This window comes from Dama dama, chromosome 1 (genome assembly GCF_033118175.1).
Source record: "Dama dama isolate Ldn47 chromosome 1, ASM3311817v1, whole genome shotgun sequence".
NCBI classification, from domain to species: domain Eukaryota; kingdom Metazoa; phylum Chordata; class Mammalia; order Artiodactyla; family Cervidae; genus Dama; species Dama dama.
In genome coordinates, this window is record NC_083681.1 from 2,683,531 (window position 1) to 2,706,310 (window position 22,780).

Genomic DNA, 22,780 nt, shown 5'->3' on the forward strand with positions numbered 1-22,780 from the left:
GAGACAGTGATCTTGGGTTTTCTCTGGAGTGCCATCAAGGAAATCAAGGCTCCTTTCTCGTTTGATGTGGAACACGGAATTGCTCTGCACACAGTGCAGGGGAATCGGGCTTCATCTCGCGTCGAGGGGGAAGTCTCATGGTTTTTCTCTAGTTGCGGCCGAAACCTGGGGTATATTCTCGAGTTACGATGGGGAGCGCCCTTCCAGACACGTGTTTGTTCAGCGACGTCAGGACTCCTGCCTAGGTGCGAGGACACCTCGGGATTCTCCTCGAGTCTTGGCATGGCAATTGGGACGCGTCTCCACGTGACGCGGGAGACCCAGGGTCCCTTTCCACGTGCCACAGGGATCCTGGACTCCTATCCATTTTCAAGAGGAGGCAGGCATCTTCTCCTTTGGAAGCATTGATATCCGCAGACCTGTCGAGTTTTCCAAGGATGTGAGGCCTCCAGTCGCGATGAGGCGGAGGACTAGGTCTTTCTCTGTGGTCTCCACAGGGGATTCAGACATCCCTTCGTCTTGGGAGATCCAAGACGAGCCTGCATTCAATTCACTGCAGGGATATCCGTCCTTACTTCGAGTCAGAGTATCTCGGTGTCCATTCCACTTGAGGCCACAACCTCAGGGTCCCTCTCACATACCTGTAGCTGAGAGAAGCCTCCTCTTGAAGTGCTTGTGGAAAGTTGGTATTCCTCTTGAGTCGAAGCCAAGGACTAAGCTCTCATCTCGAGTTGATTTGGGGTCCACGGTGCCCTTTGGTGTTGCTCCAGTGACCTCAGGATCCCTCTAGCCTTGAGACAGTGATCTTGGGTTTTCTCTGTAGTGCCATCAAGGAAATCAATGCTCCTTTCACGTTTGATGTGGAACACGGAATTGCTCTGCACGCAGTGCAGGGGAATTGGGGCTCTTCTCATGGCGAGGGGGAAGTCTCATGGTTTTTCTCTAGTTGCGGCCGGAACCTGGGGTATATTCTCGAGTTACGACGGGGAGGGCCCTTCCAGACACGTGTTTGTTCAGCGACGTCAGGACTCCTGCCTAGCTGCCAGGGACAACTCGGGATTCTCCTCGAGTCTTGGCATGGCAATTGGGACGCGTCTCCACGTGAGGCGGGAGACCCAGGGTCCCTTTCCAAGTGCCACAGGGATCCTGGGACTCCTATCCATTTTCAAGAAGAGTCAGGCATCGTCTCCTTTGGAAGCATTGATCTTCGCAGACCTCTCGAATTTTCAAAGGATATGAGGCCTCCTGTCGCGATGAGGTGGAGAACTAGGTCTTTCTCTGTGGTCTCCACAGGGTATTCAGACATCCCTTCGTCTTGGGAGATGCAAGACGAGCCTGCATTCAATTCACTGCAGGGATATCTGGCCTTACTTCGAATCAGAGCATTTCGGTGTCCATTCCACTTGAGGCCACAAACTCAGGGTCCTCTCACATACCTGTAGTTGAGAGAAGCCTCCTCTTGAGTTGCATGTGGAAATTTGGTATTCCTCTTGATTCGAAGCCAGGGACTAAGCTCTCATCTCCAGTTTATTTGGGGTCCACGGAGACCTTTCGTGTTGCTCCAGTGACCTCAGGATCCCTCTAGCCTTGAGACAGTGATCTTGGGTTTTCTCTGGAGTGCCATCAAGGAAATCAAGGCTCCTTTCTCGTTTGATGTGGAACACGGAATTGCTCTGCACGCAGTGCAGGGGAATCGGGCTTCATCTCACGGCGAGGGGGAAGTCTCATGGTTTTTCTCTAGTTGCGGCCGAAACCTGGGGTATATTCTCGAGTTACCACGGGCAGGGCCCTTCCAGACACGTGCTTGTTCAGCGACGTCAGGACTCCTGCCTAGGTGCGAGGACACCTCGGGATTCTCCTCGAGTCTTGGCAAGGCAATGGGGACGCGTCTCCACGTGAGGCGGGAGACCCAGTGTCCCTTTCCACGTGCCACACGGATCCTGGGACTCCTATTCATTTTCAAGAGGAGTCAGGCATCATCTCCTTTGGAAGCATTGATATCCGCAGACCTCTCGAGTTTTCAAAGGATGTGAGGCCTCCGGTCGCGTTGAGGCGGAGGACTAGGTCTTTCGCTGTCGTCTCCACAGGGGATTCAGATATCCCTTCGTCTTGGGAGATGCAAGACGAGCCTGCATTCAATTCACTGCAGGGATATCCGGCCTTACTTCGAGTCAGAGCATCACGGTGTCCATTCCACTTGAGGCCAGAAACTCAGTTTCCCTTTCACATACCTGTAGCTGAGAGAAGCCTCCTCTTGAGGTGCTTGTGGAAAGTTGGTATTCCTCTTGAGTCGAAGCCAGGGACTAAGCTCTCATCTCGAGTTGATTTGGGGTCCACGGAGACCTTTGGTGTTGCTCCAGTGATCTCAGGATCCCTCTAGACTTGAGACAGTGATCTTGGGTTTTCTCTGGAGTGCCACCAAGGAAATGAAGGCTCCTTTCACGTTTGATGTGGAACACGGATTTGCTCTGCACGCAGTGCAGGGGAATCGGGCCTCATCTCGCGGCGAGGGGGAAGTCTCATGGTTTTTCTCGAGTTGCGGCCGGAACCTGGGGTATATTCTCGAGTTACGACGGGGAGGGCCCTTCCAGACACGTGTTTGTTCAGCGACGTCAGGACTCCTGCCTAGGTGCGAGGGACACCTCGGGATTCTCCTCGAGTCTTGGCATGGCAATTGGGACGCAACTCCACGTGAGCCGGAAGACCCAGTGTCCCTTTCCACGTGCCACAGGGATCCTGGGACTCCTATCCATTTTCAAGAGGAGTCAGGCATCGTCTCCTTTGGAAGCATTGATCTCCGCGGACCTCTCGAGTTTTCAAAGGATATGAGGCCTCAGGTCGCGATGAGGCGGAGAACTAGGTCTTTCTCTGTGGTCTCCACAGGGGATTCAGACATCCCGTCGTTTTGGGAGATGCAAGGCGAGCCTGCATTCAATTCACTGCAGGGATATCCGGCCTTACTTCGAGTCAGAGCATCTCGGTGTCCATTCCACTTGAGGCCACAAACTCAGGGGCCCTCTCACCTACCTGTAGCTGAGAGAAGCCTCCTCTTGAGGTGCTTGTGGAAAATTGGTAATCCTCTTAAGTCGAAGCCAGGGACTAAGCTCTCATCTCGAGTTGATTTGTGGTCCACGGAGCCCTTTCGTGTTGCTCCAGTGACCTCAGGATCCCTCTAGAATTGAGACAGTGATCTTGGGTTTTCTCTGGTGTGCCATCAAGGAAATCAAGGCTCCTTTCACCTTTGATGTGGAATACGGAATTACTCTGCACGCAGTGCAGGGTAATCGGGCCTCATCTCGCCGTGAGGGGGAAGTCTCATGGTTTTTCTCGAGTTGCGGACCGAACCTGGGGTATATTCTCGAGTTACCACGGGGAGGGCCCTTCCAGACACGTGTTTGTTCAGCGACGTCAGGACTCCTGCCTAGGTGCAAGGGACACCTCGGGCTTCTCCTCGAGTCTTGGCATGGCAATTGGGACGCGTCTCCACGTGAGGCGGGAGACCCAGGGTCCCTTTCCACGTTCCACAGGCCTCCTGGGACTCCTATCCATTTTCAAGAGGAGTCAGGCATCGTCTCCTTTGGAAGCATTGATATCTGCGGACCTCTCGAGTTTTCAAAGGATGTGAGGCCTCCGGTCGCAATGAGGCGGAGAACTAGGTCTTTCTCTGTGGTCTCCACAGGTGATTCAGATATCCCTTCGTCTTGGGAGATGCAAGACGAGCCTGCATTCAATTCACTGCAGGGATATCCGGCCTTACTTCGAGTCAGAGCATCTCGGTGTCCATTCCACTTGAGGCCACAAACTCAGGGTCCCTCTCACATAACTGTAGCTGAGAGAAGCCTCCTCTTGTGGTGCTTGTGGAAAGTTGGTATTCTTCCTGAGTCAAAGCCAGGGACTAAGCTCTCATCTCGAGTTGATTTAGGGTCCACGGAGCATTTTCGTATTGCTCCAGTTACCTCAGGATCGCTCTAGACTTGAGACAGTGATCTTGGGTTTTCTCTGGAGTGCCATCAAGGAAATCAAGGCTCCGTTCACATTTGATGTGGAACACGGTATTGCTCTGCACCCAGTGCAAGGGAATCGGGCCTCATCTCGGGGCGAATGGGAAGTCTCATGGTTTTCTTGAGTTGCGGACGGACCCTGGGGTATATACTCGAGTTAGAAGGGAAGGGCCCTTCCAGACACGTGTTTGTTCAGCGACGTCAGGACTCCTACCTAGGTGCTAGGGGCACATCGGTATTCTCTTCGAGTCTTGGCATGGCAATTGGGACGCGTCTCCACGTGAGGCGGGAGACCAAGGGTCCCTTTCCAATTCCACAGGTGTCCTGGAACTCCTATCCATTTTCAAGAGGAGTCAGGCATCGTCTCCTTTGGAAGCATTGATCTCTGCGGACCTCTAGAGTTTTCAAAGGATGTGAGGCCTCCGGCCGCGATGAGGCGGAGAACTAGGTCTTTCTCTCTAGTCTCCACAGGGGATTCAGACATCCCTTCGTCTTGGGAGATGCAAGACGAGCCTGCATTCAATTCACTGCAGGGATATCCTGCCTTACTTCGAGTCAGAGTATCTCGGTGTCCATTCCACTTGAGGCCACAAACTCAGGGTCTCTCTCCCATACCTGTAGCTGAGAGAAGCCTCGTCTTGAGGTGCTTGTGGAAAGTTGGTATTCCTCTTGATTCGATGCCAGGGACTAAGCTCTCATCTCGAGTTGATTTGGGGTCCACTGAGCCCATTCGTGTTGCTCCAGTGACCTCAGGATCCCTCTAGACTTGAGACAGTGATCTTGGGTTTTCTCTGGAGTGTCATCAAGGAAATCAAGGCTCCTTTCACGTTTGATGTGGAACACGGAATTGCTCTGTACGCAGTGCAGGGGAATCAGGCCTCATATCGCGGCGAGGGGGAAGTCTCATGGTTTTTCTCGAGTTGCGGACGGACCCTGGGGTATATTCTTGAGTTACGACGGGGAGAGCCCTTCCAGACATGTGTTTGTTCAGCGACGCCAGGACTCGGGCCTAGGTGCGAGGGACACCTCGGGATTCTCCTCGAGTCTTGGCATGGCAATTGGGACGCGTCTTCAAGTGAGGCGGGAGAACCAGGGTCCCTTTCCACGTGCCACAGGGATCCTGGGACTCCTATCCATTTTCAAGAGGAGTCAGGCATCGTCTCCCTTGGAAACATTGATCTCCGCGGACCTCTCGAGTTTTCAAAGGATGTGAGGCCTCCGGTCGCGATGAGGCGGAGAACTAGGTCTTTCTCTGTGGCCTCCACAGGGGATTCAGACATCCCTTCTTCTTGGGAGATGCAAGACGAGCCTGCATTCACTTCACTGCAGGGATATCTGGCCTTACTTCGAGTCAGAGCATCACGGTGTCCATTCCACTTGAGGCCAGAAACTCAGTTTCCCTTTCACATACCTGTAGCTGAGAGAAGCCTCCTCTTGAGGTGCTTGTGGAAAGTTGGTATTCCTCTTGAGTCGAAGCCAGGGACTAAGCTCTCATCTCGAGTTGATTTGGGGTCCACGGAGACCTTTGGTGTTGCTCCAGTGATCTCAGGATCCCTCTAGACTTGAGACAGTGATCTTGGGTTTTCTCTGGAGTGCCACCAAGGAAATGAAGGCTCCTTTCACGTTTGATGTGGAACACGGATTTGCTCTGCACGCAGTGCAGGGGAATCGGGCCTCATCTCGCGGCGAGGGGGAAGTCTCATGGTTTTTCTCGAGTTGCGGCCGGAACCTGGGGTATATTCTCGAGTTACGACGGGGAGGGCCCTTCCAGACACGTGTTTGTTCAGCGACGTCAGGACTCCTGCCTAGGTGCGAGGGACACCTCGGGATTCTCCTCGAGTCTTGGCATGGCAATTGGGACGCAACTCCACGTGAGCCGGAAGACCCAGTGTCCCTTTCCACGTGCCACAGGGATCCTGGGACTCCTATCCATTTTCAAGAGGAGTCAGGCATCGTCTCCTTTGGAAGCATTGATCTCCGCGGACCTCTCGAGTTTTCAAAGGATATGAGGCCTCAGGTCGCGATGAGGCGGAGAACTAGGTCTTTCTCTGTGGTCTCCACAGGGGATTCAGACATCCCGTCGTTTTGGGAGATGCAAGGCGAGCCTGCATTCAATTCACTGCAGGGATATCCGGCCTTACTTCGAGTCAGAGCATCTCGGTGTCCATTCCACTTGAGGCCACAAACTCAGGGGCCCTCTCACCTACCTGTAGCTGAGAGAAGCCTCCTCTTGAGGTGCTTGTGGAAAATTGGTAATCCTCTTAAGTCGAAGCCAGGGACTAAGCTCTCATCTCGAGTTGATTTGTGGTCCACGGAGCCCTTTCGTGTTGCTCCAGTGACCTCAGGATCCCTCTAGAATTGAGACAGTGATCTTGGGTTTTCTCTGGTGTGCCATCAAGGAAATCAAGGCTCCTTTCACCTTTGATGTGGAATACGGAATTACTCTGCACGCAGTGCAGGGTAATCGGGCCTCATCTCGCCGTGAGGGGGAAGTCTCATGGTTTTTCTCGAGTTGCGGACCGAACCTGGGGTATATTCTCGAGTTACCACGGGGAGGGCCCTTCCAGACACGTGTTTGTTCAGCGACGTCAGGACTCCTGCCTAGGTGCAAGGGACACCTCGGGCTTCTCCTCGAGTCTTGGCATGGCAATTGGGACGCGTCTCCACGTGAGGCGGGAGACCCAGGGTCCCTTTCCACGTTCCACAGGCCTCCTGGGACTCCTATCCATTTTCAAGAGGAGTCAGGCATCGTCTCCTTTGGAAGCATTGATATCTGCGGACCTCTCGAGTTTTCAAAGGATGTGAGGCCTCCGGTCGCAATGAGGCGGAGAACTAGGTCTTTCTCTGTGGTCTCCACAGGTGATTCAGATATCCCTTCGTCTTGGGAGATGCAAGACGAGCCTGCATTCAATTCACTGCAGGGATATCCGGCCTTACTTCGAGTCAGAGCATCTCGGTGTCCATTCCACTTGAGGCCACAAACTCAGGGTCCCTCTCACATAACTGTAGCTGAGAGAAGCCTCCTCTTGTGGTGCTTGTGGAAAGTTGGTATTCTTCCTGAGTCAAAGCCAGGGACTAAGCTCTCATCTCGAGTTGATTTAGGGTCCACGGAGCATTTTCGTATTGCTCCAGTTACCTCAGGATCGCTCTAGACTTGAGACAGTGATCTTGGGTTTTCTCTGGAGTGCCATCAAGGAAATCAAGGCTCCGTTCACATTTGATGTGGAACACGGTATTGCTCTGCACCCAGTGCAAGGGAATCGGGCCTCATCTCGGGGCGAATGGGAAGTCTCATGGTTTTCTTGAGTTGCGGACGGACCCTGGGGTATATACTCGAGTTAGAAGGGAAGGGCCCTTCCAGACACGTGTTTGTTCAGCGACGTCAGGACTCCTACCTAGGTGCTAGGGGCACATCGGTATTCTCTTCGAGTCTTGGCATGGCAATTGGGACGCGTCTCCACGTGAGGCGGGAGACCAAGGGTCCCTTTCCAATTCCACAGGTGTCCTGGAACTCCTATCCATTTTCAAGAGGAGTCAGGCATCGTCTCCTTTGGAAGCATTGATCTCTGCGGACCTCTAGAGTTTTCAAAGGATGTGAGGCCTCCGGCCGCGATGAGGCGGAGAACTAGGTCTTTCTCTCTAGTCTCCACAGGGGATTCAGACATCCCTTCGTCTTGGGAGATGCAAGACGAGCCTGCATTCAATTCACTGCAGGGATATCCTGCCTTACTTCGAGTCAGAGTATCTCGGTGTCCATTCCACTTGAGGCCACAAACTCAGGGTCTCTCTCCCATACCTGTAGCTGAGAGAAGCCTCGTCTTGAGGTGCTTGTGGAAAGTTGGTATTCCTCTTGATTCGATGCCAGGGACTAAGCTCTCATCTCGAGTTGATTTGGGGTCCACTGAGCCCATTCGTGTTGCTCCAGTGACCTCAGGATCCCTCTAGACTTGAGACAGTGATCTTGGGTTTTCTCTGGAGTGTCATCAAGGAAATCAAGGCTCCTTTCACGTTTGATGTGGAACACGGAATTGCTCTGTACGCAGTGCAGGGGAATCAGGCCTCATATCGCGGCGAGGGGGAAGTCTCATGGTTTTTCTCGAGTTGCGGACGGACCCTGGGGTATATTCTTGAGTTACGACGGGGAGAGCCCTTCCAGACATGTGTTTGTTCAGCGACGCCAGGACTCGGGCCTAGGTGCGAGGGACACCTCGGGATTCTCCTCGAGTCTTGGCATGGCAATTGGGACGCGTCTTCAAGTGAGGCGGGAGAACCAGGGTCCCTTTCCACGTGCCACAGGGATCCTGGGACTCCTATCCATTTTCAAGAGGAGTCAGGCATCGTCTCCCTTGGAAACATTGATCTCCGCGGACCTCTCGAGTTTTCAAAGGATGTGAGGCCTCCGGTCGCGATGAGGCGGAGAACTAGGTCTTTCTCTGTGGCCTCCACAGGGGATTCAGACATCCCTTCTTCTTGGGAGATGCAAGACGAGCCTGCATTCACTTCACTGCAGGGATATCTGGCCTTACTTCGAGTCAGAGATTCTCGGTTTCCATTCCACTTGAGGCCACAAACTCAGGGTCCCTCTCACCTACCTGTAGCTGAGAGAAGCCTCCTCTTGACGTGCTTGTTGAAAGTTAGTATTCCCCTTGAGTTGAAGCCAGGGACTAAGCTCTCATCTCGAGTTGATTTGGGGTCCATGGAGCATTTTGGTGTTGCTCCAGTTACCTCAGGATTCCTCTAGACTTGAGACAGTGATCTTGGGTTTTCTCTGGAGTGCCATCAAGGAAATCAAAGCTCCGTTCACATTTGATGTGGAACACGGAATTGCTCTGCACGCAGTGCACGGAATCGGGCCTCATCTCGGGGCGAGGGGGAAGTCTCATGGTTTTTCTCGAGTTGCGGACGGACCCTGGGGTATATTCTCGAGTTACGACGGGGAGGGCCCTTCCAGACACGTGTTTGTTCAGCGACGCCAGGACTCGGGCCTAGGTGCGAGGGACACCTCGGCATTCTCCTCGAGTCTTGGCATGGCAATTTGGACGCGTCTCCATGTGAGGCGGGAGACCGAGTGTCCCTTTCCACGTGCCACAGGGATCCTGGGACTCCTATCCATTTTCAAGAAGAGTCAGGCATCGTCTCCTTTGGAAGCATTGATCTCCGCGGACCTCTCGAGTTTTCAAAGGATGTGAGTGCTCCGTTCGCAATGTGGCGAGAACTAGGTCTTTCTCTGTGGTCTCCACAGGGGATTCAGACATCCCTTCATCTTGGGAGATGGAAGACGAGCCTGCATCCAATTCACTCCAGGGATATCCGACCTTACTTCGAGTCAGAGCATCTCGGTGTCCATTCCACTTGAGGCCACAAACTCAGGGTCCCTCCCACATACCTGTAGCTGAGAGAAGCCTCCCCTTGAGGAGCTTGTGGAAAGTTGGTATTCCTCTTGAGTCGAAGCCAGGGACTAAGCTCTCATCTCTAGTTGACTTGGGGTCCACGGAGCCCTTTCGTGTTGCTCCAGTGACCTCAGGATCCCTCTAGACTTGAGACAGGGATCTTGGGTTTTCTCTGGAGCGCCATGAAGGAAATCAGGCTCCTTTCACGTTTGATGTGGAACACGGAATTGCTCAGCACGCAGTGCAGGGGAATCGGGCCTCATGTCGCGGCGAGGGGGAAGTCTCATGGTTTTTCTCGAGTGGCGGCCGGAACCTGGGGTATATTCTCGAGTTACGACGGGGAGGGCCCTTCCAGACACGTGTTTGTTCAGCGACGTCAGGACCCCTGCCTAGGTGCGAGGGACACCTCGGGATTCTCCTCGAGTCTTTGCATTGCAATTGGGACGTGTTTCCACGTGAGGCGGGAGACCCAGGGTCCCTATGCACGTGCCAGAGATATCCTGGGACTCCTATCCATTTTCAAGAGGAGTCAGGAATCGTCTCCTTCGGAAGTATTCATCTCAGCGGACCTCTCGAGTTTTCAAAGGATATGAGGCCTCCGGTCGCGAGGAGGCGGAGGACTAGGTCTTTCTCTGTGGTCTCCACAGGGGATTCACACAACCCTTCGTCTTGGGAGATGCAAGACGAGCCTGCATTCAATTCACTGCAGGGATATCTGGCCTTACTTCGAGTCAGAGCATCTCGGTGTCCATTCCACTTGAGGCCACACACTCAGGGTCCCTCTCACATACCGGTAGCTGAGAGAAGCCTCCTCTTGAGGTGCTTGTGGAAAGTTGGTATTCCTCTTGAGTCGAAGCCAGGGACTAAGCTCTCATCTCGAGTTGATTTGGGGTACACATAGCCCTTTCGTGTTGCTCCAGTGACCTCAGGATCCCTCTAGACTAGAGCCAGTGATCTTGGGTTTCCTCTGGAGTGCCATCAAGGAAATCAAGGCTCCTTTCAGGTTTGAGGTGGAACACGGAATTGCTCTGCACGCAGTGCAGGGGAATCGGGCCTCATCTCGCGGCGAGGGGGAAGTCTCATTGTTTTTCTCGAGTTGCGGCCGGAACCTGGGATATATTCTCGAGTTACGACGGGGAGGGCCCTTCCAGACACGTGTTAGTTCAGCGACGTCAGGACACGGGCCTAGGTGCGAGGGACACCTCGGGATTCTCCTCGAGTCTTGGCATGGCAATTGGGACGCCTCTCCACGTGAGGCGGGAGACCCAGGGTCCCTTTCTACGTGCCACAGGGATCCTGGGACTCCTATCCATTTTCAAGAGGTGTCAGGCATCATCTCCTTTGGAAGCATTGATCTCCGCGGACCTCTCGAGTTTTCAAAGGATGTGAGCCTCCGGTCGCGATGAGGCGGAGAACTAGGTCTTTCTCTGTGGTCTCCACAGGGGATTCAGACATCCCTTCGTCTTGGGAGATGCAAGACGAGCCTGCATTCAATTCACTGCAGGGATATCCGGCCTTACTTCGAATCAGTGCATCTCGTTGTCCATTCCACATGAGGCCACAAACTCAGTGTCCCTGTCACATACCTGTGGCTGAGAGAAGACTCCTCTTGAGGTGCCTGTGGAAAGTTGGAATTCCTCTTGAGTCGAAGCCAGGGACTAAGTTCTCATCTCGAGTAGATTTGGGGTCCACAGAGCCCTTTCGTGTTGCTCCAGTGACCTCAGGATCCCTCTAGACTTGAGACAGTGATCTTTTGTTTTGTCTGGAGTGCCATCAAGGAAATCAAGGTTCCTTTCACGTTTGATGTGGGATACGGAATTGCTCTGCACGCAGTGCAGGGGAATCGGGCCTCATCTCGCGGCGAGTGGGAAGTCTCATGGTTTTTCTCTAGTTGCGGCCGGAACCTGGGGTATATTCTCGAGTTACGACGGGGAGGGCCCTTCCAGACACGTGTTTGTTCAGCAACGTCAGGACTCCTGCCTAGGTGCGAGGGACACCTCGGGATTCTCCTCGAGTCTTGCATGGCAATTGGGACGCGTCTCCACGTGAGGCGGGAGACCCAGGGTCCCTTTCCACGTGCCACAGGGATCCTGGGACTCCTATCCATTTTCAAGAGGAGTCAGGCATCGTCTCCTGTGGAAGCATTGATCTCCGCGGACCTCTCGAGTTTTCAAATGATGTGACGCCTCCGGTCGCGATGAGGCGGAGAACTAGGTCTTTCTCTGTGGTCTCCACAGGGGATGCAGACATCCCTTCGTCTTGGGAGATGCAAGACGAGCCTGCATTCAATTCACTGCAGGGATATCCGGCCTTACTTCAATTCAGAGCAACTCGGTGTCCATTCCACTTGAGGCCACAAACTCAGGGTCCCTCTCACATATCTGTAGCTGAGAGAAGCCTCCTCTTGAGGTGCTTGTGGAAAGTTGGTATTCCTCTTGAGTCGAAGCCAGGGACTAAGCTCTCATCTCGAGTTGATTTGGGGTCCACGGAGCCCTTTCATGTTGCTCCAGTGACCTCAGGATCCCTCTAGACTTGAGACAGTGATCTTGGGGTTTCTCTGGAATGCCATCAAGGAAATCAAGGCTCCTTTCACGTTTGATGTGGAACACGGAATTGCTCTGCATGCAGCGCAGGGAATCGGGCCTCATCTCGCGGCGAGGGGGAAGTCGCATGGTTTTTCTCGAGTTGCGGCCGGAACCTGCGGTATATTCTCGAGTTACGACGGGGAGGGCCCTTCCAGACACGTGTTTGTTCAGCGACGTCAGGACTCCTGCCTAGGTGTGAGGGACACCTCGGTATTCTCCTCGAGTCTTGGCATGGCAATTGGGACGCGTCTCCACGTGAGGCGGGAGACCCAGGGTCCCTTTCCACGTGCCACAGGGATCCTGGGACTCCTATCCATTTTCAAGAGGAGTCAGGCATCGTCTCCTTTGGAAGCATTGATCTCCGCGGACCTCTCGAGTTTTCAAAGGATGTGAGGCCTCTGTCAGCGATGAGGCGGAGAACTAGGTCTTTCTCTCTGGTCTCCACAGGGGATGCAGACATCCCTTCGTCTTGGAAATGCAAGACGAGCCTGCATTCAATTCACTGCAGGGATATCCGGCCGAACTTCGAGTCAGAGCATATCGGTGTCCATTCCACTTGAGGCCACAAACTCAGGGTCCCTCTCACATACCTGTAGCTGAGAGAAGCCTCCTCTTGAGGTGCTTGTGGAAAGTTGGTATTCCTCTTGAGTTGAAGCCAGGGACTAAGCTCTCATCTCGAGTTGATTTGGGGTCCACGGAGCCATTTCGTGTTGCTCCAGTGACTTCAGGATGCCTCTAGACTTGAGACAGTGATCTTGGGTTTTCTCTGGAGTGCCATCAAGGAAATCAAGGCTCCTTTCACGTTTCATGTGGAACACGGAATTGCTCTGCACGCAGTGCAGGGGAATCGGGCCTCATCTCGTGGCGAGGGAGAAGTCTCATGGTTTTTCTCGAGTTGCGGCAGGAACCTGGGGTATATTCTCGAGTTACGACGGGGAGGGCCCTTCCAGACACGTGTTCGTTCAGCGACGTCAGGACTCCTGCCTAGGTGTGAGGGACACCTCGGGATTCTCCTCGAGTCTTGGCATGGCAATTGGGACGCGTCTCCACGTGAGGCGGGAGACACAGGGTCCCTTTCCACGTGCCACAGGGATCCTGGGACTCCTATGCATTTTCAAGAGGAGTCAGGCATCGTCTCCTTTGGAAGCATTGATCTCCGCGGACCTCTCGAGTTTTCAAAGGATGTGAGGCCTCCGATCGCGATGAGGCGGAGAACTAGGTCTTTCTCTGTGGTCTCCACAGGGGAATCAGACATCTCTTCGTCTTGGGAGATGCAAGACGAGCCTGCATTCAATTCACGGCAGGGATATCCGGCCTTACTTTGAGTCAGAGCATCTCGGTGTCCATTCCACTTGAAGCCACAAACTCAGGGTCCCTCTCACATACCTGGAGCTGAGAGAAGCCTCCTCTTGAGGTGCTTGTGGAATGTTGGTATTCCTCTTGAGTCGAAGCCAGGGACGAAGCTCTCATCTCGAGTTGATTTGGGGTCCACGTAGACCTTTCGTGTTGCTCCAGTGACCTCAGGATCCCTCTAGACTTGAGACAGTGATCTTGGGTTTTCTCTGGAGTGCCATCAAGGAAATCAAGGCTCCTTTCACGTTTGATGTGGAACACGGAATTGCTCTGCACGCAGTGCAAGGGAATCGGGACTCATCTCGCGGCAAAGGGGAAGTCTCATGGTTTTTCTCGAGTTGCGGCTGGAACCTGGGGTATTGTCTCTAGTTTCGACGGAGAGGGCCCTTCCAGACACGTGTTTGTTCAGCGAAGTCAAGACTGCTGCCTAGGTGCGAGGGACACCTCGGGATTCTCCTCGAGTCTTGGCATGGCAATTGGGACGCGTCTCCACGTGAGGCGGGAGACCCAGGGTCCCTTTCCACGTGCCACAGGGATCCTGGAACTCCTATCCATTTTCAAGAGGAGTCAGGCATCGTCTCCTTTGGAAGCATTGATCTCCGCGGACCTCTCGAGTTTTCAAAGGACGTGAGGCCTCCGGTCGCGATGAGGCGGAGGACTAGGTCTTTCTCTGTGGTCTCCACAGGGGATTCAGACATCACTTTGTCTTGGGAGATGCAAGACGTGCCTGCATTCAATTCACTGCAGGGATATCCGGCCGAACTTCGAGTCAGAGCATATCGGTGTCCATTCCACTTGAGGCCACAAACTCAGGGTCCCTCTCACATACCTGTAGCTGAGAGAAGCCTCCTCTTGAGGTGCTTGTGGAAAGTTGGTATTCCTCTTGAGGTGAAGCCAGGGACTAAGCTCTCATCTCGAGTAGATTTGGGGTCCACGGAGCCCTTTCTTGTTGCTCCAGTGACCTCAGGATCCCTCTAGACTTCAGACAGTTATCATGGGTTTTCTCTGGAGTGCCATCAAGGAAATCAAGGCTCCTTTCACGTTTGATGTGGAACACGGAATTGCTCTGCACGCAGTGCAGGGGAATCAGGCCTCATCTCGCGGCGAGGGGGAAGTCTCATGCTTTTTCTCTAGTTGCGGCCAGAACCTGGGGTATATTCTCGAGTTACGACGGGGAGGGCCCTTCCTGACACGTGTTTGTTCAGCGACGTCAGGACTCCTGCCTAGGTGCGAGGGACACCTCGGGATTCTCCTCGAGTCTTGGCATGGCAATTGGGACGCGTCTCCCCGTGAGGCGGGAGACCCAGGGTCCCTTTCCACGTGCCACAGGGATCCTGGGACTCCTATCCATTTTCAAGAGGAGTCAGGCATCGTCTCCTTTGGAAGCATTGATCTCCGCGGACCTCTCGAGTTTTCAAAGGATGTGAGGCCTCCGGTCGCGATGAAGCAAAGGACTAGGTCTTTCTCTGTGGTCTCCACAGGGGATTCAGACATCCCTTCGTTTTGGGAGATGCAAGATGAGCCTGCATTCAATTCACTGCAAGGATTTCCAGCCTTAGTTCGAGTCAGAGCATATGGGTGTCCATTCCACTTGAGGCCACACACTCAGGGTCCCTCTCACATACCGGTAGCTGAGAGAAGCCTCCTCTTGAGGTGCTTGTGGAAAGTTGGTATTCCTCTTGAGTCGAAGCCAGGGACTAAGCTCTCATCTCGAGTTGATTTGGCGTCCACATAGCCCTTTCGTGTTGCTCCAGTGACCTCAGGATCCCTCTAGACTAGAGCCAGTGATCTTGGGTTTCCTCTGGAGTGCCATCAAGGAAATCAAGGCTCCTTTCAGGTTTGAGGTGGAACACGGAATTGCTCTGCACGCAGTGCAGGGGAATCGGGCCTCATCTCGCGGCGAGGGGGAAGTCTCATGGTTTTTCTCGAGTTGCGGCCGGAACCTGGAATATATTCTCGAGTTACGACGGGGAGGGCCCTTCCAGACACGTGTTAGTTCAGTGACGTCAGGACTCGGGCCTAGGTGCGAGGGACACCTCGGGATTCTCCTCGAGTCTTGGCATGGCAATTGGGACGCCTCTCCACGTGAGGCGGGAGACCAAGGGTCCCTTTCTACGTGCCACAGGGATCCTGGGACTCCTATCCATTTTCAAGAGGTGTCAGGCATCATCTCCTTTGGAAGCATTGATCTCCGCGGACCTCTCGAGTTTTCAAAGGATGTGAGCCTCCGGTCGCTATGAGGCGGAGAACTAGGTCTTTCTCTGTGGTCTCCACAGGGGATTCAGACATCCCTTCGTCTTGGGAGATGCAAGACGAGCCTGCATTCAATTCACTGCAGGGATATCTGGCCTTACTTCGAATCAGTGCATCTCATTGTCCATTCCACATGAGGCCACAAACTCAGTGTCCCTGTCACATACCTGTGGCTGAGAGAAGACTCCTCTTGAGGTGCCTGTGGAAAGTTGGAATTCCTCTTGAGTCGAAGCCAGGGACTAAGTTCTCATCTCGAGTAGATTTGGGGTCCACGGAGCCCTTTCGTGTTGCTCCAGTGACCTCAGGATCCCTCTAGACTTGAGACAGTGATCTTTTGTTTTGTCTGGAGTGCCATCAAGGAAATCAAGGCTCCTTTCACGTTTGATGTGGGATACGGAATTGCTCTGCACGCAGTGCAGGGGAATCGGGCCTCATCTCGCGGCGAGGGGGAAGTCTCATGGTTTTTCTCTAGTTGCGGCCGGAACCTGGGGTATATTCTCGAGTTACGACGGGGAGGGTCCTTCCAGACACGTGTTTGTTCATCGACGTCAGGACTCCTGCCTAGGTGCGAGGGACACCTCGGGATTCTCCTCGAGTCTTGGCATGGCAATTGGGACGCGTCTCCACGTGAGGCGGGAGACCCAGGGTCCCTTTCCACATGCCACATGGATCCTGGGACTCCTATCCATTTTCAAGAGGAGTCAGGCATCGTCTCCTTTGGAAGCATTGTTCTCCGCGGACCTCTCGAGTTTTCAAAGGATGTGAGGCCTCCGATCGCGATGAGGCGGAGAACTAGGTCTTCTCTGTGGTCTCCACAGGGGATTCAGACATCCGTTCGTCTTGGGAGATGCAAGACGAGCCTGCATTCAATTCACTGCAGGGATATCCGGCCTTACTTTGAGTCAGAGCATCTCCGTGTCCATTCCACTTGAGGCCACAAACTCAGGGTCCCTCTCACATACCTGTAGCTGAGAGAAGCCTCCTCTTGAGGTGCTTGTGGAAAGTTGGTATTCCTCTTGAGTCGAAGCCAGGGACTAAGCTCTCATCTCGAGTTGATTTGGGGTCCACGGAGCCCTTTCGTGTTGCTCCAGTGACCTCAGGATCCCTCTAGACTTGAGCCAGTGATCTTGGGTTTTCTCTGGAGTGCCATCAAGGAAATCAAGGCTCCTTTCACGTTTGATGTGGAACACGGTATTGCTCTGCACGCAGTGCAGTGGAATCGGGCCTCATCTCGCGGCGAGGGGGAAGTCTCATGGTTTTTCTCGAGTTGTGGCCGGAACCTGGGGTATATTCTCGAGTTACGACGGGGAGGACCCTTCCAGACACGTGTTTGTTCAGCGACGTCAGGACTCCTGCCTAGGTGCGAGGGACAACTCGGGATTCTCCTCGAGTCTTGGCATTGCAATTGGGACGCGTCTCCACGTGAGGCGGGAGACCCAGGGTCCCTTTCCACGTGGCACAGATATCCTGGGACTCCTATCCATTTTCAAGAGGAGCCAGGCATCGTCTCCTTCGGAAGTATTGATCTCAACGGACCTCTCGAGTTTTCAAAGGATATGAGGCCTCCGGTCGCGAGGAGGCGGAGGACTAGGTCTTTCTCTGTGGTCTCCACAGGGGATTCCTACAACCCTTCGTCTTGGGAGATGCGGGACGAGCCTGCATTCAATTCACTGCAGGGATATCCGGCCTTACTTCGAGTCAGAGCATCTCGGTGTCCATTCCACTTGAGGCCACAAACTCAGGGGCCCTCTGACATACCTGTAGATGAGAGAAGCCTCCTCTTGAGGTGCTTGTGGAAAGTTGGTATTCCTCTTGAGTCGAAGCCAGGGACTAAGCTCTCATCTCGAGTTGATTTGGCGTCCACGGAGCCCTTTCTTGTTGCTAAAGTGACCTCAGGATCCCTCTAGACTTGAGACAGTGATCAGTTTTCTCTGGAGTGCCATCAAGGAAATCAAGGCTCCTTTCACGTTTGATGTGGAACACGGAATTGCTCTGCACACAGTGCAGGGGAATCGGGCCTCATCTCGTGGCGAGGGGGAAGTCTCATGGTTTTTCTCGAGTTGCGGCCGGAACCTGGGGTATATTCTCGAGTTACGACGGGGAGGGCAATTCCAGATATTTATTTGTTCAGCAACGTCAGGACTCCTGCCTAGGTGCGAGGGACACCTCGGGATTCTCCTCGAGTCTTGTCATGGCAATTGGGACGCGTCTCCACGTGAGGCGGGAGACCCAGTGTCCCTTTCCACGTGCCACAGCGATCCTGGGACTCCTATCCATTTTCAAGAGGAGTCAGGCATCGACTCCTTTGGAAGCACTGATCTCCGCGATCCTCTCGAGTTTTCAAAGGATGTGAGGCCTCCGGTCGCAATGAGGCGGAAAATTAGGTCTTTCTCTGTGGTCTCCACAGGGCATTCAGACATCCCTTGTCTTGGGAGATGCAAGACGAGCCTGCATTCAATTTACGGCAGGGATATCCGGCCTTACTTCGAGTCACAGCATCTCGGTGTCCATTCCACTTGAGGCCACAAACACAGGGTCCCTCTCACATACCTGTAGCTGACAGAAGCCTCCTCTTGAGGTGCTTGTGGAAAGTTGGTATTCCTCTTGAGTCGAAGCCAGGGACTAAGCTCTCATCTCGAGTTGATTTGGGGTCCACGGAGACGTTTCCTGTTGCACCACTGACCTCAGGATCCCTCTAGACTTGAGACAGTGATTTTGGGTTTACTCTGGAGTGCCATCAAGGAAATCAAGGCTCCTTTCACGTTTGATGTGGAACACGGAATTGCTCTGCACGCAGTGCAGGTGAATCGGGCCTCATCTCGCGGCGAGGGGGAAGTCTCATGGTTTTTCTCGAGTTGCGGCCGGAACCTGGGGTATATTCTCGAGTTACGACGGGGAGGGCCCCTCCAGACACGTGTTTGTTCAGCGACGTCAGGACTCCTGCCTAGGTTCGAGGGACACCTCGGGATTCTCCTCGAGTCTTGGCATGGCAATTGGGACGCGTCTCCACGTGAGGCGGGAGACCCATGGTCCCTTTCCACGTGCCACAGGGATCCTGGGACTCCTATCCATTTTCAAGAGGAGTCAGGCATCGTCTCCTTTGGAAGCATTGATCTCCGCAGACCTCTCGAGTTTTCAAAGGATGTGAGGCCTCCGGTCGCGATGAGGCGGAGGACTAGGTCTTTCTCTGTGGTCTCCACAGAGGATTCAGACATCCCGTCGTCTTGGGAGATGCAAGACGAGCCTGCATTCAATTCACTGCAGGGATATCCGGCCTTACTTTGAGTCAGAGCATCTCGGTGTCCATTCCACTTGAGGCCACAAATTCAGGGTCCCTCTTACATACCTGTAGCTTAGAGAAGCCTCCTCTTAAGGTGCTTGTGGAAAGTTGGTAGTCCCCTTGAGTCGAAGCCAAGGACTAAGCTCTCATCTCGAGTTGATTTGGGGTCCACGGAGCCCTTTCGTGTTGCTCCAGTGACTTCAGGATGCCTCTAGACTTGAGACAGTGATCTTGGGTTTTCTCTGGAGTGCCATCAAGGAAATCAAGGCTCCTTTCACGTTTCATGTGGAACACGAAATTGCTCTGCACGCAGTGCAGGGGAATCGGGCCTCATCTCGCGGCGAGGGAGAAGTCTCATGGTTTTTCTCGAGTTGCGGCCGGAACCTGGGGTATATTCTCGAGTTACGACGGGGAGGGCCCTTCCAGACACGTGTTCGTTCAGCGACGTCAGGACTCCTGCCTAGGTGTGAGGGACACCTCAGGATTCTCCTCGAGTCTTGGCATGGCAATTGGGACGCGTCTCCACGTGAGGCGGGAGACACAGGGTCCCTTTCCACGTGCCACAGGGATCCTGGGACTCCTATGCATTTTCAAGAGGAGTCAGGCATCGTCTCCTTTGGAAGCATTGATCTCCGCGGACCTCTCGAGTTTTCAAAGGATGTGAGGCCTCTGATCGCGATTTGGCGGAGATCTAGGTCTTTCTCTGTGGTCTCCACAGGGGAATCAGACATCTCTTCGTCTTGGGAGATGCAAGACGAGCCTGCATTCAATTCACTGCAGGGATATCCGGCCTTACTTTGAGTCAGAGCATCTCGGTGTCCATTCCACTTGAAGCAACAAACTCAGGGTCCCTCTCACATACCTGGAGCTGAGAGAAGCCTCCTCTTGAGGTGCTTGTGGAATGTTGGTATTCCTCTTGAGTCGAAGCCAGGGACGAAGCTCTCATCTCGAGTTGATTTGGGGTCCACGTAGACCTTTCGTGTTGCTCCAGTGACCTCAGGATCCCTCTAGACTTGAGACAGTGATCTTGGGTTTTCTCTGGAGTGCCATCAAGGAAATCAAGGCTCCTTTCACGTTTGATGTGGAACACGGAATTGCTGTGCACGCAGTGCAAGGAAATCGGGACTCATCTCGCGGCGATGGGGAAGTCTCATGGTTTTTCTCGAGTTGCGGCTGGAACCTGGGGTATTGTCTCGAGTTTCGACGGAGAGGGCCCTTCCAGACACGTGTTTGTTCAGCGAAGTCAAGACTGCTGCCTAGGTGCGAGGGACACCTCGGGATTCTCCTCGAGTCTTGGCATGGCAATTGGGACGCGTCTCCACGTGAGGCGGGAGACCCAGGGTCCCTTTCCACGTGCCACAGGGATACTGGGACTCCTATCCATTTTCAAGAGGAGTCAGGCATCGTCTCCTTTGGAAGCATTGATCTCCGCGGACCTCTCGAGTTTTCAAAGGATGTGAGGCCTCCGGTCGCGATGAGGCGGAGGACTAGGTCTTTCTCTGTGGTCTCCACAGGGGATTCAGACATCCCTTTGTCTTGGGAGATGCAAGACGTGCCTGCATTCAATTCACTGCAGGGATATCCGGCCGAACTTCGAGTCAGAGCATATCGGTGTCCATTCCACTTGAGGCCACAAACTCAGGGTCCCTCTCACATACCTGTAGCTGAGAGAAGCCTCCTCTTGAGGTGCTTGTGGAAAGTTGGTATTCCTCTTGAGTTGAAGCCAGGGACTAAGCTCTCATCTCGAGTTGATTTGGGGTCCACGGAGCCCTTTCGTGTTGCTCCAGTGACCTCAGGATCCCTCTAGACTAGAGCCAGTGATCTTGGGTTTCCTCTGGAGTGCCATCAAGGAAATCAAGGCTCCTTTCAGGTTTGAGGTGGAACACGGAATTGCTCTGCACGCAGTGCAGGGGAATCGGGCCTCATCTCGCGGCGAGGGGGAAGTCTCATGGTTTTTCTCGAGTTGCGGCCGGAACCTGGGATATATTCTCGAGTTACGACGGGGAGGGTCCTTCCAGACACGTGTTTGTTCATCGACGTCAGGACTCCTGCCTAGGTGCGAGGGACACCTCGGGATTCTCCTCGAGTCTTGGCATGGCAATTGGGACGCGTCTCCACGTGAGGCGGGAGACGCAGGGTCCCTTTCCACATGCCACATGGATCCTGGGACTCCTATCCATTTTCAAGAGGAGTCAGGCATCGTCTCCTTTGGAAGCATTGTTCTCCGCGGACCTCTCGAGTTTTCAAAGGATGTGAGGCCTCCGATCGGGATGAGGCGGAGAACTAGGTCTTCTCTGTGGTCTCCACAGGGGATTCAGACATCCGTTCGTCTTGGGAGATGCAAGACGAGCCTGCATTCAATTCACTGCAGGGATATCCGGCCTTACTTTGAGTCAGAGCATCTCCGTGTCCATTCCACTTGAGGCCACAAACTCAGGGTCCCTCTCACATACCTGTAGCTGAGAGAAGCCTCCTCTTGAGTTGCTTGTGGAAAGTTGGTATTCCTCTTGAGTCGAAGCCAGGGACTAAGCTCTCATCTCGAGTTGATTTGGGGTCCACGGAGACCTTTCGTGTTGCTCCAGTGACCTCAGGATCCCTCTAGACTTGAGCCAGTGATCTTGGGTTTTCTCTGGAGTGCCATCAAGGAAATCAAGGCTCCTTTCACGTTTGATGTGGAACACGGTATTGCTCTGCACGCAGTGCAGTGGAATCGGGCCTCATCTCGCGGCGAGGGGGAAGTCTCATGGTTTTTCTCGAGTTGCGGCCGGAACCTGGGGTATATTCTCGAGTTACGACGGGGAGGACCCTTCCAGACACGTGTTTGTTCAGCGACGTCAGGACTCCTGCCTAGGTGCGAGGGACAACTCGGGATTCTCCTCGAGTCTTGGCATTGCAATTGGGACGCGTCTCCACGTGAGGCGGGAGACCCAGGGTCCCTTTCCACGTGGCACAGATATCCTGGGACTCCTATCCATTTTCAAGAGGAGCCAGGCATCGTCTCCTTCGGAAGTATTGATCTCAACGGACCTCTCGAGTTTTCAAAGGATATGAGGCCTCCGGTCGCGAGGAGGCGGAGGACTAGGTCTTTCTCTGTGGTCTCCACAGGGGATTCCTACAACCCTTCGTCTTGGGAGATGCGGGACGAGCCTGCATTCAATTCACTGCAGGGATATCCGGCCTTACTTCGAGTCAGAGCATCTCGGTGTCCATTCCACTTGAGGCCACAAACTCAGGGGCCCTCTGACATACCTGTAGCTGAGAGAAGCCTCCTCTTGAGGTGCTTGTGGAAAGTTGGTATTCCTCTTGAGTCGAAGCCAGGGACTAAGCTCTCATCTCGAGTTGATTTGGCGTCCACGGAGCCCTTTCTTGTTGCTAAAGTGACCTCAGGATCCCTCTAGACTTGAGACAGTGATCAGTTTTCTCTGGAGTGCCATCAAGGAAATCAAGGCTCCTTTCACGTTTGATGTGGAACACGGAATTGCTCTGCACACAGTGCAGGGGAATCAGGCCTCTTCTCGTGGCGAGGGGGAAGTCTCATGGTTTTTCTCGAGTTGCGGCCGGAACCTGGGGTATATTCTCGAGTTACGACGGGGAGGGCAATTCCAGATATTTATTTGTTCAGCAACGTCAGGACTCCTGCCTAGGTGCGAGGGACACCTCGGGATTCTCCTCGAGTCTTGTCATGGCAATTGGGACGCGTCTCCACGTGAGGCGGGAGACCCAGTGTCCCTTTCCACGTGCCACAGGGATCCTGGGACTCCTATCCATTTTCAAGAGGAGTCAGGCATCGACTCCTTTGGAAGCACTGATCTCCGCGATCCTCTCGAGTTTTCAAAGGATGTCAGGCCTCCGGTCGCAATGAGGCGGAAAATTAGGTCTTTCTCTGTGGTCTCCACAGGGCATTCAGACATCCCTTGT